Consider the following 18,253-nt stretch of genomic DNA (forward strand, 5'->3'; position numbering starts at 1 on the left):
ATTAGTGAGATCAAGGGAAAAGGAAATTGGATCTTGACCACAAAGAAGCAAGGCATTATGGGAACTCTGAAGGGTTGTTCTAGAACCCTGAAGAGCAGTGCATACACTGGAGCCCCAGCATGGAGAATTTCACAACGATTAGCCTCTTCAGAGCATGCTAACAGATTTCCAGAAAATGGGAATCATTTTTTAAAATGTGAGGTTGCCTAACAGACCCAATTCAGTGAGTCATTTACATAATTAATGTTTTACTCTGGAAATACACAGAAAAACTGGCACTCTGTTCTTTCTGAAAATGGGATCCAGCAGGTTCCAAAGGAAGCCAGAAAAATCTGGCTTGAGTGTGCACATCAATATCTAATCCCAGATGCAAGGGAAGGAGATTAGTAAATGCTCATCTTCCCTGCAAGCAGCAGCGGCAGAATTGTTTGTAGGGATGCAGACCTGGCTTTCCTTATTACCATCCTTCACACCGTCTTCAATTGTGCCTGGACAGAATGCCCGTGGGACATAGACTAGTGATTGAAAATGTCTTATTCATCGCTGTGAATGTCAGCTTTTCAGCTGAGACCAAGGAGCCCTGAATGCACAGGGGAAAGACAATGCTGACATGCTCAGCTGGTAGCAGGCTGTTCTGTCAATTCATTATTGTGGCACCTTGACCTCTGGGTGGAGCCTCGGGACACTTATCTGGCGGGAACAAACTAGACACTATTAGACCCTGCTTTAAATCATCTCTATGCAATAGCTCACTCCTTTTGATGGCTATGGAAAATCAGGGTGGAGCACTTGGGCAAGACACAGAGATAGATGATACCTTCTATACACTACGTTATCCATATAGTAATGTTGGAGTGCCTGGCTCTAGTTTGGCTCTGTTTATCACTGGTTGTCCTGTGGGGCCACTTGTTACAACCTGTATCAGGAAGGAAGGATTGGCCATTTCAACTGCTGCTCTGAGTTGTGGACATTGTGGACCCTTATCTCCAACTATAAAACCCTGAAAGGAATTCAGGGTTGGTAGGAGAATATGTAACTAATGATAGGAAACTTAACTAAGCAAAATGAAGAAAGTCTGTACCCTGATTACTTCTGTTGATGTACCTCTATGCCATCAGGATTTGGGATTTGGTCATACAAAGAAAAAAGTCTTCTATCCCCTGAGTTTGGAAATCACAATCAGGACTGACCAGCTACAGAAACAAGTTCCTGTGGGTGGCATGTATTGATTGACAGTAAGGATGGATAAGCATGCATATATTAAGGAAAGAGCTGCAATCTCACTACCATAGATCTGACCCTGCCAAGTTTGGGCTAGGTAGCAGGGGTGGCCAGAAAGCAGGACAAATGGACAGATCCAGATCCCTCTCTGGAATGCTGCTTATGATGGTAGTCCTATGTGAGAGGAGGACCTAGGGGAGGGTCAGTTTGGGATGGTGCAATATGAGCTTGTGCTTAGACGTATTGAGTTTCAGAAGCCCAGACAACAAGTCACTCAAAGACAAAGCAAGCCTCCTCAAATGAGACCTCCAGAGTCCTGGACAGCAGGAATCCTGCAACAATATGTGCCCAAGAAAGGACAGGAAAAAGAAAAGAAATCAAAGGAAGACTAAAATCAAGCAAGACCTGAAGTGGCCATAAACATTTAAATTCTCAGCATAGAGTCTAGTAGGTTTATTAGCACTGTAACAAACTTATTTTACAGTTGTAAAAAGTACTGAAGAAAGTGAGTAGATGCATGTGTCCCCTGCGACCTGCCTTTGGGCACGTCGGAGGTCTACAGTCCCCGTGTTCAGCTTTTCCATCAGATTAACAACTTTTGAATCCGCCAGCCATTTATTCATTGCAAAGTATTTCCCTGTCTCTGGTGTTGCTGAAGCATGTAAAAGCGTCACCACCTCCTCTACAGTAAGACTAAGCTGAGACTAAATCCAGCACTCCTCTTTGTCCAGAGCCCCACCACACCACACCCTCAGCTGTCACTGAATGACAGCTGTAGTAACCCCTTCACTTGGCCCACATTATGCCACCGATCACCAGTGCAGCCAGGAAGACTAGCTCCATTACTTATTTTCTATCAATGCAAAAGAACTTGCACATGATCAAGTCCCTTCCATCATTCTGGTATTAAATGATTAACTGGAGTCTAAACCCACCCTGCATCTTGTATCTTCAATGTATTTTCTTATAATAAGGATCTGATGAGAATAAAACTGTCTTCAAGACAGATTGATCTTCCTGGTTTCAAGTTTAGTTGTGTCTCTGCCTAGCTGTGAGCTTTGCAAAAGCTACAGAGCTTCTCTGCATCTGGGCTTCCTCTCTTGAGAACTGGGACAGTAAGGAATCTTCCACTTTAAGTTTTCATGTACATAGGACAAAATTTCTTCAAAGATGAACAAAGATGCTGAGAGTTGCTAGGCTGTCTTGTCATGCCATCATTCCCCCAGAGGATGCTTTTTCTTCAGAAGTGATTACTGCTCTCACAGAAATGAGATCACTGTACTGCGAGACAAACACAGTAATTATTTTCTTATTTATTCAGTCATATTTGTCTTAGAAATACGTAAAACTTTTAGTGAAAGAAAAATTTAACAGGATAATGGAGAGAGAAAAGAAAGGAGAGAGGAGGAAAGAAGGAAGGAAGGAAAGAACAGAGGGAGGGAAAGAGGGATAGAGGGAAGGAGGGAGAAAGAGAGAAAAGAAGGAAGAAAGGAAGGAAGGAAGAAAGAAAGGGGAAAGAATGGAGAAAGAAATGAAGGAAGTCAAAGCTAGATTAAAAATGAAGCAAGACCCAATGGGCTATTGTGTTTTGAAGGAGAATGTCCCCCATAGCCTCAAATATGTGAATGCTTGAATAGTATAACTATTTGGGAAATATTAAGCAGTGTGGCCTTATTAGAGTAGTTAGGTAGTGACAAATTTTGGTAATTCAGGAATTTTGCTTTATTTTCTTCTTGTTGTTTTAATTTTGGTTTCATTTTAAAACACAACAAACATTATAAGAATGTGCTTTCGTTTTAATCCGAGGTATAGAAAAGTGGGGCTGCTTCGGACTGCCCAGAGCAGCTGACTATGATTTGCCTCCTGCTCTAGCAGAGGCATAGTTGTGCAAGCTGCTGATAGTTGCTGTGACTGTGTGACATTTGGATTCTGGCAACTTTTCAGATGGTGTACAAATGCTAGGAACTCAATAGGTATTGTGGGGTGGTTGTGGGTCACATAGGGAGGTTGGTTGCAGTTTGTTAGTAGCTGTGGTACAAGAAGAAACAAAAGGAAAATAATTACATTCAAGGATTTTCCTAATTCCTCTCTTCCTTCTATCCTTGTTTCTTTCCTATCTAATTTTAAGGGGTAAAGGGGATAAAGGGTGGGAGAAAGAAGAACCCACAAAGTAGCACAAAGGTGTATCTCTGGGTGGGCTTTGAGCTTTCAAAAACTCACACCAGGTCCAGTCTCTCTCTCTCTCTCTCTCTCTCTCTCTCTCTCTCTCTCTCTCTCTCTCTCTCTCTCTCTCTCTCTGTATCTGTGTGTCTGTGTGTCTGTGTGTCTGTGTGTCTGTGTGTGACTTTCATATCTTGTGACCCCCTCAGCTATAGCTCCAGTACCATACCTGTCTGCCTCCCATCATGCTCCCCACTGTGGTGATCATTGGCTGAAACTGTAAGCAATCCCCCAATTAAAAATTTGTCTTGGTCATGGTGATTCCTCACAGCAATAGAAAAGTAACTGAGACATGTACATAAACCATTACATTCATGAGAGGAAGTCTAGTATATTTGTAACACTGAAGGTAAAAATTCAACTTGGAATTTCTTACAATCAACAAAAGAGGGAAAATATGATCCAAGAATCCCAAGCACTGCGAGAAGCCCAAGTCTTTAAGAGGAGTTAGAGGAGAGTGTTTCAGTGTTCTCAGCCCAGTGACCATAACAGCACACTGGTGATCACCCCCCCCCCACACACACACACACACACACACACACAATGTGGAGCCCAGTCTGGTCAGGAGTTGGCCCAGAGGACTGAACAGAAATCACTTAAAGTGGATAGGTCAACAGCAGCTGCAATGAGCATGCTTTCATTTGCTCCAAATCTGGACCCCTTTGTCCAAAAGAAGCCATTCTTTCATTTCTCTGTTTGCTTGGTTTAGGGTTTGAATGGCTAAGAACTACCAATGTCGTGATGTTACTCTAACAGGCTGTTGATTGGGTAGGATGCACAATGCCATGATTCTCAGAGCCATCTGTGCCATCAGCAGTTTTCTTAAAAGAACACAGGAAGTGTAGGATTACAAAACCTCAGACATTTCATTGTTCTGGGTTCTCCTATTCTCTGGACCTGGCTGATCAGTCAGCTCGACACATTCTCATTGTGATGCCTACAAGCCCACAACTCATCTTGGTCTGACTCCTGGAATATCTAGGGATGCTCCACAGATCATGCTGCCTCAAATGGAAGCCCATGTCTTCGTTTCTATCAATCCAAACCATATTTCTTTTAGGACTCAGCTCCAGCTGAGAGATGTGGGACTTGCCCTATCTCCAGTTGGTTCTTCTCAGAACTCTCCTCAGCTCTGCCATTATCCACAGGTCCAGCACCAAAGGACCCCAGACATTTACCTGCCCATCCCTTGGATTAGTCATATTTTACCAAGTCCTGAGAAGACTTACATAGTGGAGGTTAAAGATGTTGCTTTTAAAAAGCAAATCATAAAATCATGTAAATTTCCCATATCTCCTACATGAACATGGCAGTTCCCTATATAACTCCCTATACATTTCAATTACTTGTCATATTTTACCTGGATTGTATTCATTTACAAACAACTCAACTGCCTACTTAAACCAGGATACCCTTGAGACAAAAGCCACACAATGTACATGCAAATGATCTTCAAGCATTTGATCAAAGACTAAATATGCAAAAGACCTCTTTGAGGAGCAGAGCAGTGGGAGAGGGGTGATATTCTTAAGGAGTTCCTCACAGGGTAGATGAGCTGAGTCCCTGACATGAGCATAATCATAGTTTAGATCTAGGAGCACAATGGTTATCTAAGCTAAGAGGGCGCTGTATCAAAGAAAAGTCTGTCAATGACAATTTTAGCAAATAATTACTTAAAACAAGCATTGTCTTTTAAAAGACATGAAGCAGCCATGGAAAAGACTAATGATAAATATTGACAATTATCATAATTCTTAGTACTGAATATCCCGGCAGCCAAATTGCAAAAGAAAATAAGATGCTCTGTAGGGAGTACCAAATCAAACACATTGATTTACAGAGAACAGAAACACTTGCTGTCCACTGTTCTGAATTTAACAGTACTTGATCAGGAACTGAGTTATGTGGAGAAGAATAGAGCAGAAATAATCGTTTTAAAAACTGCACAAATGACAAATTCAAGGCCACATTATTTCTCCCTCCAGAGAAAGTAAATCTCTGTAAGAAGATAAATAAAAAGCAAGCAGATGAGGATGTGGAGAAATGGGATCATGCATATGTACTTAAAAAGACCAAATATGTGCCTGTCAACTACATCCTTGAGATCATTAATAATGTCAATTTGATAGGCTCTAGAACCACTCAGGAGACAAGTTTCTGAGCATACTTGTAAGGGAGTATCATGTGTAGGTTAACTGAGATGCAGAGCTAACTTAACTGGAGCTTCTGCTTCCTTAATTTGCTACCATAGTAGACTGTGCCCTGGAACTGTGAGCTGAAATAAACCCTTTCTCCTTGGCATTGCTTTGGTCAAGGTATTTCATCACAGAAACATGGAGAGAAACCAAGACAAACTTGGATTTTACTCAAGAGAAATGCTACTTATGTGCACAAAATGTTAGCAGTAACTTGATTTATAACTGCCAACAATGTCAAATGAACAGTCAACTTGAAAATGGGTAAACAAACTTGTATGTGCATGGTATGGAATATAACACACAGAAAAAAGAATGAATGTCTATAAAAACAACCTTGATAAAACTATAAAGAATGAGATTGAGTAGAAAAGACAATTTTAAAAGGTTATATACCATATAATTGCATTCATCCAACACTCTTAAAGGAACAAGAATTTAAGAAAAAAAGAGCAAATAATTGGTTGGCAGAGGAGTGTCCTCTGTTACAGGACATTTTAACCTGTTTTTAGTTGTGGTGTGTTTCAACCCTTAGCACATATCTGTAATCCCTCTGCCTGAAATACAGACATGCCCTTAGTACTCACCTTTAATCCCTATGAAGGTAAAGTTAGTTTTTAGAAGGAAGTACCCATGTTTGAAAGTGATGTCTAATTGAGTGGCAGAAAAAGTGACAAATCAGAGAAAGATTTGACAGAATAGGATATGCCCAACTCTCAGGGGAAGAGAAAGAAAAGCAAAACTAGTTAAGGAGAAGAATACAGTACAGGAAAATAGTAGAGAGAAGGCAGTTTTACTGAGAGTTTTACAGAGCCGGCCAAGTCCTACCATGAGGAAGGGATAGTGTGACACAGTTCTTGCCCCAGACCTAAGCTAGCAACATTTGGGCCTCCACAAATGTTGATGGTTGCTAGGCATAAGGCTTGTTTGCATAATAATGTACATATTTCCATGTTCCTCCTTCAGAGAATACTCTCCCTGTTAAGGCTAATGACTCCATGATAATTAGAAACAGCACAAATCCAGGAAGTGAAAATGTATTCCTCAGCAAGGTGGTGAATGCTGTGGCCTTCAAGACAGCCGTTAAGGCTGTAGGAAAGAATTCTGAAAAAAATGAGTTCAATTCATGTTTCTCAACTATGCAACATATAAAGATGTAATGTGAATTGTATGAGGTGCTTCACAGACCCGAAAGAACAGAGGCAGCTACATTAAGAGTCAGTAAAGGGAAAAGAGTAGTTAAAAAACAAGACTCGTGGTTCAAAAGGAGCACCAGGAAGTGAAGGAATGGTGATCTCAGAGTCAGATCCCACCCAGTTTTTAATTATCTGTGCTTACAAAGGCAAGCAGATCTCTGAGTTAATTTACTATGTTTAAAAAATGCACTAACTGTCTTTTCTTAGAATCAAGGGACTAAAGTCATAAAATGCTGATTCATGGGATAATCAAAAAGGAACCTGGGGTAATGATTGGATTGATATGTTAAAAAACAAAAACAAAAAGCTGGGCTTTGGTCTTCAAGACCAAACAGCCTTTGGAGAGCCAGCTCAAGCAGAACACAGAGCTGTTAGCTTGTACCCACAATTGACTTTGAGTCATTTCTTTCACCACTTCCAAAGATCTCTTCCTTGGAATCCCTGACCAAGGTGAGGCTGGTCTGTGGCAAGAGTCAAATTGAAGAGAGAGCAAGCTAGACACAGATAAATACAGAACAAGGAAGAAAATGAAAAGGAGCCAGAAGATTAGAACATACTGCCAAAGTTAGAATGAGGTCAAGTAGAACCATTTAGGAGAGGCCAAGAAAAAGAAGCCGAATTGAATCAGTCAGTTTAGAGAGGAGTTAGAACCAGAACAGCTGAGTTGAATCAGCCATTCAGAATTCAGAAAGAATTAAAAAGTGTGAGTTTATTCAGCAGCAAGTCTCAGAAGCTGAAAACATTCTAGGCCTAGATTAGATTAGAGGCTAGAAACTTCTAGGACTAAGCCTAGCTTATCAGACTGAGGCAATAAACCTCTGAGATAACAGTTACCTCAGGAGAATAAAAGTTACTTTTACTTTATGAAACTTGGAAAGTGGAATAACATAAAAAAGTCTCTGGTGATAAAATGTTCCTCTCTTGACTGTAAAAATGATACCAACATTCTGGTTGTAACATTTTGTTTCCATTGTTGGAAACTGAGTAAAGAGAAACGGAATCTTGGAGTTACTCTTATTACACCTTAAAATTGCCTTTTATTCTGTCATTTTAATAAAAAATGAAATTAATTTTTATAATACTGAATCCTTAAAATGAAATGACTATTCTGAAAAATCCTTGTTTTTTTTTGTTTGTTTGTTTGTTTGTTATGTTTTTTTATTTTGCTTTGCTTTGTTTTAACTTCGGCATAGATGACAGACCCAGCAACTCAATGACCAGGTTTTTTTTTTTTTAATGAAACACACTATATACAAATAAATGTGGAGTGGCTTTATTTAGAGTTTCTGGAAAAACTGGAGCTATACAAATGGCCCTTACCGGGAAATGAGTGGATAAGATGTGGCCTGTCCGCCCATGGAATAGTCCTCAACAATGAGAAAGAATTAGTAACTCATGAACCAACAAGGATGAGTGACAAGTGCATCTGGTCCTGTAAAAGAAGCAATATTCAAGCTACTGCCCACTGTATAATTTCATTTATATAGCATCGTTTTAAAAATGCAGAAATAGATTGACAATTGACAGAGGCTGTGGGTTGGGGTAAGATATGGACCACCCTGAAAATACCCTGGAGCATTTTGGAATGGTGGGAATGTTCTGTATTTTGACCACAATAATAGCTAAAGAACCATATGCGATATTTTCAAAATCCATAAAGTTATGTAGTGAAGAAAGTAGAAATTTATAAATTATGTTTCAATAAATAGCTTTCTAAAAGGGGGAAAAGGTCTCATATAATATAGCTAATGTTGAATTTACAATATAACCAAGCCTCAGACAACCTGGAATATCTAATCTTCTAGCCTCCACCTCCAAAGAGCTGGGATTGCAAGTGTGCACTAGGGAGTGAACCCAGGGTGCTGTCCACGTTAGGCAAGTATTCTACTGAGTTACATCCTAAGCACAAAAATTGACTTTAAATAAATAAATAAATCATTAATTCTCTATTGTGATAAACTAGAACCCAGAGATCTAAAGGGGCCATCATACACAGCTTCTTTTGCTCAGTAACTGTGCCATCCAGTATCAGGTGTATAAACCACTGTCCTTCCACTTCCTGACCTATATCATGACAAACTTATAGCAAGCTGAAAATAGATCAGCTGGGTGCAGGAGAAAATGCCCAGCATGGAAAGATTGAGTGAGTATCACTGGCATGAAACAAGATTGAAATTCAATGTCTTTGCATTGTATCATCATGAATTAGGTACCATTAGTATATAGCACTGCTAATTATGGGCTGGAGGATCAGAATTGCAGATTGCCAATTCAGAAAGCAATGGGTGAGTTCACAGTGATGTATGCATTCAGTTCTAAAAACAAAAACAAAAACAAAAAAAAATGCTAACTTGGACTCCTGATAAAGGCTTCTTCTTGTGTGGTCAGGAAATGTTTGTAGTCATGAGAGCTGTGCTCAAATCTGTCAATGGATGTAGCTTATAGATGATGCCAAGTTTCGTATATAATCACTGCCTGGTGAGATGATGTCTCTCTCAGGAAGCCAGTGCTTTATACCGAAGTAATAAAAGCAGAGATATGAAACACTGAAGCACCTGTTTATCACCACTTTCTGGCTTTCTCCAGAGGCACAAAAAAAGATCCCTGATGGAGCTTCCACATACAAAACTAGAGCTTGCCAACAATGAGACCAGTTCAAGTAGCCTGTGGTGCCAATTTTGGCCTCTGTAAGAGTCTTATCCCCATCTCCACTCAACTCAGTGTATGTTTACAGAGGGACCAGAGCCATCAGCTGAAATCCAGTGGAAGTCACAGTGAACTCACCTTCCTCTTTTCCTCAAGTGGTATGTAATAATTCTGAGCTTATTTTCCACACCAGGGTCAATAAAATCCATACTTCCTAGATGTACCCATTGGCTACCTCCCTCAACCACCCCACCCAGACAGAGTATGTGAGCTCTCCTTGGTGCCCAAGACTGCTATGGCCACCTTCTCAGGGTCCAAGATCAACCTTCTTCAGAGTATTACCACTATTCCAACCACAGTGCCTGAAATGTAGCAGAATTTTAGTATATATTTTCAAGGGAATGAAGAAAAGGAGGGAAAAAAAATATGGGAGGAATCGCTATCGACAGTGATAAAGGTCAGCATAGGTAAGGGCACTCAAGTCTATCACCTTTAAAATCAACTCAGTGGGGGCTGGGGATTTAGCTCAGTGGTAGAGCGCTTACCTAGGAAGCGCAAGGCCCTGGGTTCAGTCCCCAGCTCCGAAAAAAAGAACCAAAAAAAAAAAAAAAATCAACTCAGTGAGCCACTGTGGACTGAAACTCTTCAGGGATACTGAACACTGTAAAATAATCCACACAAAACTGAGAAATATTGCTACTTTCAAGAGTATTCTTTTTGGAGAACTGGGACAGGGAAAGATCCTGGGAGTCAATGGTTGTGACCCTAGCTGAGACACCTACACTTGGGGGCTGTGGAGACTGAAGTAGCTACCTCCTATAGCCAGGTGGGACTTCCAGTAGAGAGGGAGGACATCAACCCACCCACAAAACCTTCTACTGAAAATGTGCCCTGCCTACAAGATGCCCAGGAATAAAGATGGTGATTGAGGGACCAGCCAACCAGTGACTGGCCCAACTTGAGACCCATCCCATGGGAGAGAGTTAACTCCTGACACTATTAATGATACTTTGCTATGCTTGCAGACAGGAGCATAGCATAACTGTCTCCCCAGAGGCTTCATTCATTCAGCACTGAATGGAAACAGATGCAGAGACCCACATCAGATGAAGCTCAGGGAGTCTTGTGGAAGAGTAGGATTGAGTGATCCGGAGGAGTCAAGGACACCAAAAAAAGACCTATAGAGTCAACTAACCTGACCCAAGGGGGCTCGTAGAAACTGAACCACTAAGCAAAGAGCATATAGGGCTGGACCTAGCCCTCACTCCCCATTTGTAGCAGGTGTACATCTTGGTCTTCATAATGGATTCCCTAACAATTGGAGCAGGGGTTGTCTCTGACTTTGTCTCCTGCCATTGGCTTCCTTTCTCCTAGCTGGACTGACTGGAGAGGATGCACATAGTCCTGCTGCAACTTGATGTCCCAAAGAAGGAGGGTACTTAAGGGGAGGTTCTCCTTCTTTGAGAAGGGAAGGGAGTAATGGGGAAAGGGATTTGTGAGTGTGGGACTGTAAGGAAATGGGGGTTGAGACTGGAATGTAAATTGAATAAATAAATTAATTAATGAGAGAAAAAAGAATATTCTTTCATTTGTTTGGTAAGCATCTACTGGGAACAACAGGCAAAATTGTTTGCATACTCTTTAACCCCTCATCCCCAAGTAAAAAGTCAGAATATATCCATTCATGTAAGGAGGAAGCAGAGGCTCGGAGAAGTTGAAAGAGATAGCCAAAAGCACACAGCTAGCACATTCAGAACCAGGGTTTAAATCCCTGCCCCTGTGACTCCAAACCTGTACCAACTGCCCTGAATTTTGGTCTTCTTGTCTTCTGTCTTTGTTTTCTCCCTTCCCCCATCCCTTCCACTTCCTGCCCCTTTAAAAACTAATCTGAGGGCATAATATATTCAAACACAGAGGAGAACAAAGGCCCCTTCTTGGAAGGCTAAGGCATGGCATCTTAATTGAAACAAGATAATCCAAACATTTGCTTCACTCAAAGTTTACAAATTCCATTTCATTGACTTATATTTTCACAACTGACTGTCATGTCAAAGTTATTTTATTTTCACAGAAGTTAGGAAAATACAAAGTGGGAAAGTTTTAGAACAAAGTGGCTTACAACACAGTTCAACCCTCTCTTCTTGATGTTGTAAGATTTGGGATGTTTCTAAAACACAACGCTCAGGCCATTTGACACCATTTCCCATGAGATACTAGTCCCTGGGCTGGACCCCTCAGATGTCCTAGATTGCTGGGAACCATGACTCTGGTTTCCAAAACTCCCTTCCTTTGTCCAGGCCTAACATAATCCCCTAGAAGAACCCTCTTGCAAGATCAGAAAGAAACACTAGCAGAACTGTTTCCATCATCCAGTCATAGCACCAGAAAAGGGGCTAAGAACACCACTATCAAAGCTAGATTTTTCTATAAATGATTCCAATTCATAGTAAATGATTTTTATATAAATGATTCCAATTCATAGTAAATACAACACTTAAGGGCCCTTTCTAGATAGAACAAAGACAGCAAGCCCTATTTTGTTATGGGGTGGGGGGTAGTCGAGGGCCCATCATCCTCTGATCTTAGGATGTTATGGAAGAAGCCAAGAACTCTGGAATCAATGGAATGGGCTTCTGCCACAAGCTTCACCCCTTGAATTGAAAATTCCTGTAGTTGAGTTTTGTTATCCAAAAACTGGGTATCACTACATCTATGCCTTGCACCTAATGGGTTTGGCTATGACTCTTGTGACTTCACAAATATGCAGTCATCTGAAAAGCTGTTTGGAGTTTGTCTTAGGATTTTACTGCTGTGAACAGACACCATGACCAAAGCAACTCTTAAAAAGAACATTTAATTGAGTCTAGCTTACAGGTTCAGAGGTTCAATCAATTATCACAAAGGCAGGAGAATGGCAGCATCCAGGCAGGCATGGTTCAGGAGGAACCAAGAGTTCTACAGCTTCCTCTGGAGGCTGAATACTGACTTCAAGGCACCTAGAATGAGAGTCTTATAACCCACACCCACAGTGACACATCTATTCCAAACCTTATAATCCTGGTCTGAGCATATACAAACCATCAAAGATCTTCTGGGAAGGCTGTTCCTGAATTGTTGTCTGCAGGTGTGGTCACAGCAAACAAAACCCTCTGAATCTTTTCCATCCCTTCTAGCCAGAGTATACGCAGTCTCACACCTGCTCTCCCAAGGGAGGCTGTTCAAGATACTCTAATCATAGACACTCACCAATCCCAAAACACTCATGATCTCCCTCTCCTCAAGAACAGGAATACAACAACCAGACTCCATGCCTGAGAGTATGGACACTTTACTTTTCTGTTGCTGTGAAAAAAAATTCTGATTTAGGCAGCACAGGGGTAAGAAGGCTCTTTCAGCTTGCAGTTCCAGAGAGGATACATTCCAACATGATTGGAAGGCATGGTAGCAGGAGCATAAGGCTAACCTGGCAATCAAGAAGCAGATTAAATATAGGAGGAGGTGAAAGGAGGTGGAGGAGGAGGAGGAGGAGGAGGAGGAGGAAGAAGAGGAAGAGGAGGAGGAGGAGGAGGAGGAGGAGGAGGAGGAGGAGGAGGAGGAGGAGGAGGAGGAGGGGAAATAGAACCAGTGACACACTGACACACTTCTTCCAGAAAGAAACCTCCTAAAGGTTCTATAATGTTCCCAAACAGCACCACCTGCTGGAGACCAAATGTTGAAACACATAAGCCTGTGGAGGACATTCCATTATCAAATCACAGCAAATACCTTTGGGAGGAGACTTTTCTGCCACTGAAATACTAATATCTTCCAAGTTCAGGAGCAGTGTGACAGCTACAGAGAGCTGCTTGATTTTGCAATTCTTCTCCACTAGCATTTTGCAAAGTTGAAAAGTATATGCAGCTCACTTACAGCTAAAGAACTCTGTGGACACTCATATATATATTTTCCCTCGTCCTAACCTGAGAGGCATTTCACTGTCAGTTTGAACTCTGGTTCTAATGTGGCCAATGACACGAACATGAACCCATATGCCTAGACCCTATGGAAGGAGTTTTTAAAGACAATCATTATTTCAGAAATATCGTGTTAATATTTTTAACTTACCCATCAAATATAAAGGAATTTTCAATTATTTTTCAAAAAAAAATCTTATAATGTTCACAATAAGAGTCTGCGGCCCCTTCAGCTTCCACATAGGTTGCCCAATACAAAATAATCAGCCTTAGACACATATACATACGAGCAATGTTAAATGGACTTAGTAGGTTGTATATACATGTAGATACACAGACAGGCACATTGTGTGTGTGTGTGTGTGTGTGTGTGTGTGTGTGTGTGTGTGTGTGTGTGTGTGTATGTGTAAAACAATAATAATTAAAGAAGAAGGGGCCATGACTTTGGAAAGGGTGAAGGAGAGAGTTGCATGGAAAAGGGAGAGGCAAGGAAAGTGCAGTGTTCATATACAAAGTTCTCAAAACTAAAGTAAATTTGAAGTTTCTTGATAACAGTGGATCCCAATGTGAAAAAAAGTCAGGCTAGTACTTAACCAGTATTTCTATGTCTCTAATACTTCAGATATTATTTGGTATGTGGAAATCACACAAGAAATACTGATAACTGAATAAACAAAATATATGATAGAAAATTGAGGGTAGCTAGCATTGGGGGTGATGCTAACAGAAGCCCAAAGGACCATGAGTGTTTATGTGGCATGGGCTCTGCACTTTTCTGAGTCATTTTAGAATCCTTATTGTGTGTTTACCTCCCTTAATGATTATCTGCTAATGTTTTCCTATGGTTTTCATTAACAGGAAGGAGAGGAAGGCACCAAAGCTTTGAAATAGGACCAGGACAATGTCAAGAAAAAGTGTAGAAGAGATGGCTTTGGAAACATACTAAAATCTTTCTGCAACTGTGGTTCTTTTGTCATTCTGTCCACCCGTGAAGGGCTGGAACACACTATAAGATCAGAAAGAAAGACATTTGGTGGGCCAGAATATTTGTCTTCAAAAAGCAATTCAAGCTTCTGTGAAGATTGATTGACTGGCAAATGGATAAATCAAAGCTATGGGCCTGTTTGATTAGAGTATCTCATTGCCAATGGTACAAAGGGAGGGAGTGATTTAGGCTCATATTTTATAAGAAACAAACCCCTTAAACCTAACTGCTATGTTCTAATGTCAATGGTCTCCCTGGAATGAATTCAGCAAAAACAAACTTTGGTCTCCAGAGGCAGTCCTAAGATTTCTATGAAGCAAAGACTTTTCATTCTTGAAATGTAAATATAGGACTTTTCACTTTACTCTTTATAAATATCATTTGGCCCCCAAAGCTAATCTGTCTATTACAAGGGAAGTTTGCCCCAGGCTAAATGCCAGAGTCAGACAACTGAAAACACACCCAACAAATAGGCCCCGCTTCCTACTTATGTAAACACTGCTTTCTTCCAACCTTTGAAAATCTTCAGAATGGGCATGTATCCATGTGTTTCAAGAGGGCTGTCAACAGGAATAAAGACATGACTATTTTTAAATGACAGAAATGCAAGAAATTCCCTTTTTTGTAAAGTGACGTGTGTTAATATTTGAATTCAAACTAAGGAGTCTTAAGGAAAAACTCTTTGCAAGTTGGTAGTTTTAGAGAAATACAAGACTCTTGCCCATGTTTCCAGACTCAGTCTTTAGAGAAAGCTCAAGAAGTAAGCCATTCACAGTTTAACTGGGAGTCCCCAGGAATCTCCCATCATTCCAGGGTAGCCCCATACAGACAGTCATGTCTCATCTCTGGGTCTCAACTTCTCCACCTGTTGGGAGATGATAACCAAAGGGTCTCCTCCACCAGCTCATGGAGAGTTCTTGGTATTGTAAGTTAAAGAACTCAAATACCTCCCCTAACCCTGCAAATGTGTCTAATTTCCAAAATAAACAACTCTCTCTCCTTCCAAAATACACACTTTCTTTGGAAAAATAAATTTCTCCTATGCAAGTATGAAAGCTGTTCTCTTTTATAGACCATTTTACTGTGATGGCATTTAAGTGTTTCCACCTGGACCTAGCATGGATTTGGCCACTGAATCAAGACACAATTATCAACGCTCCAAGTTTAGCCAGAGTATGTGTTTTAAAGACACAAGGAGCTGAGCTATGTGCTTAATGACTGAGTCTCCATCTCCAGAGACTCCCAAAAAGAAAACAGAAAAGCACCTCTTTATTGGCAGGAAAGTACTCTGAAGGTCACACACTTGCAAGGACAAATGTTTCCAAGCCTACAGTTGGAAACACTCACAAGCACCAGTACCAGCACCACTCCCCTTCATCTCTACAAGTACCTGTGTGTCCCTTGCCTAAAATATCTCATCTCTCTCACTAGAACCCCTTTCTTGGTTGTTGCCTTTGTTTAAGACTCTGCTCCCTACTTTTTTAATTAATGTATTTCCCTCTATTTCTATCCATTCTATAGCCTTGTCCATGGAGTCAGTATGCAATTATCACTTTTCATTAGTAAGGCAAAATGCCTATACAAGTCAACTTAAGCAGAAGAAAGGTTCATTTGGCTCAGTTTCAGAGGTCACAGTTCACTGTTAGTTCCAGGGTAAGGTCATGATAAGGCAGAACTGTATGGCAGCAAGCAAGTGATAGCACAGGACAAGATGTAGTAGCTTGCAATAACATAAGGTGGTAAGATGTAGCAAGCATGTCCAACCTTTGACAGTGCAAGACAACACTGTCATCTCTAGAGTTCACATTCAAGAATCACACAATCAAGTTACAAAACAAACCACTAAATAAATCTCAAAATGTTGTAGTGAGTTTATCATTCTATGTCAGGTTGTGGTTGCAGCTGACCTTGGCACTGCTCCAACTATGGGCTGTGGGAGGGCTGTTGCTCAGCTGAAGCAAAGCATCTTGCTTCAAAGCAACTAGGAAGCAAATGGAGAAAAAGCAAAAGGCCAGAGCAAGGTACACTCTTGAAAACACCCAGTGACCTACTACCTCCTGTTAGGCCACTCCTCCCAACAGCTATGACTTGACCAATTGGCATCAATGTTACCATGATCCAATGGCCTCACAATGTTGTTACCAGCATTGCTTCAGCAACTGATCCATGGCTACATCATGATTCCAGGGAACATCCATGTCCCATTAAATGCCAGCAAGGGCAAAAAGCAAGGGTCAGTGAGTATTAAATGGTCCATCAAGGAGAAAAGAACAGACTGAGCACCCATGATGACAGTATGTGCTTCACTCTGCTAGGAAAAGATGTGTTTTCTACTGAAGTAAGTAGAAATGATGAAACCTTGGCACACCATTCTCTGAGACCTACTTTGGATACCTCACATGTTGGGGTAGCTCACATGTGAGGTGAGGGTCATTCCCTGATGAAGGGCCAGAATTACCCATGATTTTATTTTGTATATTGTGATCCACATTTAGAAAATATTATGGGGCAAAAGTCTGGGATTCAAGCACAAAGCAAATATCTGAGATGACAATTGACCCTCCTGAGATTCCAAAGGTAAGTGTGGGAGTGAAGATGATAGAAGGAATGCTGGTGTGATGGACCTGTAGGTAGTAAGTACAGTGCTGGTCCTTGATGCCTATTATCTCATTTAAATCTAAGACCTGCCTTGAAAACAGGCACTAATTTTCTCCCTCCCATCCTTAGGAGAGCACAGCTCAGAGGACATATGGATTAACTAGAGTCCCATTGCTCATGAGAAACCTCGTATGAGGTAAAACTGAACAGCATCTCCCCAAGCTGGATCTTTTCCACTCCCTAAGCCTCCTTCTACAAATGGATTCACATAAGGATGAGTTAATCAACAAGCATTTTGAAACTTATGAGATGTATGTTGAAAGCTTCTAAATAAAGTGTAACATGATACTAACTGAATATTCTAGAACCTTGAACTCAAGCATCAACCTTCCACCAGCAAGCCCCTGGACAAACACCCTACTCCAACTTAATCCTGCTTTCCTCCTCATCCATCTGTGGTGATAACGGGTTTTCTACAGTCTCATGTGGCTTGAATAAACATAGGATGAAACAACTCCAGGTCATATTTTGTATTTAGTATAGACATTTGAAGAAAGAATTTGTCTCCACAGCATGTCTTAAAGGGGCTTCTGGGGGTAAGAAATGGAATGTGACTCTGGGTTTGGAGAAGCCTGTGTTGTCAAATAGCCCCACCTTTCAGTGAGCCACCAAGGCTTACAGAGGAAACTGAGTCATGGCTGCTCCCCATGACCTCACAGTTCTGAGGCAACCAGCTGAGTCTTCTAAAAGAAATAGCCAAATCCTGTAGCTTTCAAGGCACCTCCTGAGCCCTAACCCTTGTGGTTAGCCAAAGTTTCCCACAAGGTCATGTGGCTCCCTACTAAGGCTTGGTGACAGAAATAGGGTAGTGAACCCTCACCTCAGGCCCAGCACCCATCTCTTAAGAGTCCATAGTAGCTGGAGAAATGCTTGGTGGTTAAGAACACTGACTGTTCTTCCAAAGGACCTGGTTTCAATTCCAGCACCCACATGGTGACTCACAACCATCTATAACTCCAGTCCTAGAGGATCTGACACCCTCCTTTGTGGGTACTATACAAACATGATGCAGCCATACAGGCAAACAAAACATCCATATGTAAATAAATAAATAAATAAATAAATAAATAAATAAATAAATAAATAAATGCCAGAATGGTTGTGGCACACTCATTTAATCCCAGCTCTCAAGAGTCAGAGGTAGATGAATCTCTGAAAGTTTGAGGCAAGTCTGGTCTA

The sequence above is a fragment of the Rattus norvegicus genome, chromosome 6 (assembly GCF_021556685.1).
Source record: "Rattus norvegicus strain SHRSP/BbbUtx chromosome 6, alternate assembly SHRSP_T2T, whole genome shotgun sequence".
Lineage (NCBI taxonomy): Eukaryota > Metazoa > Chordata > Mammalia > Rodentia > Muridae > Rattus > Rattus norvegicus.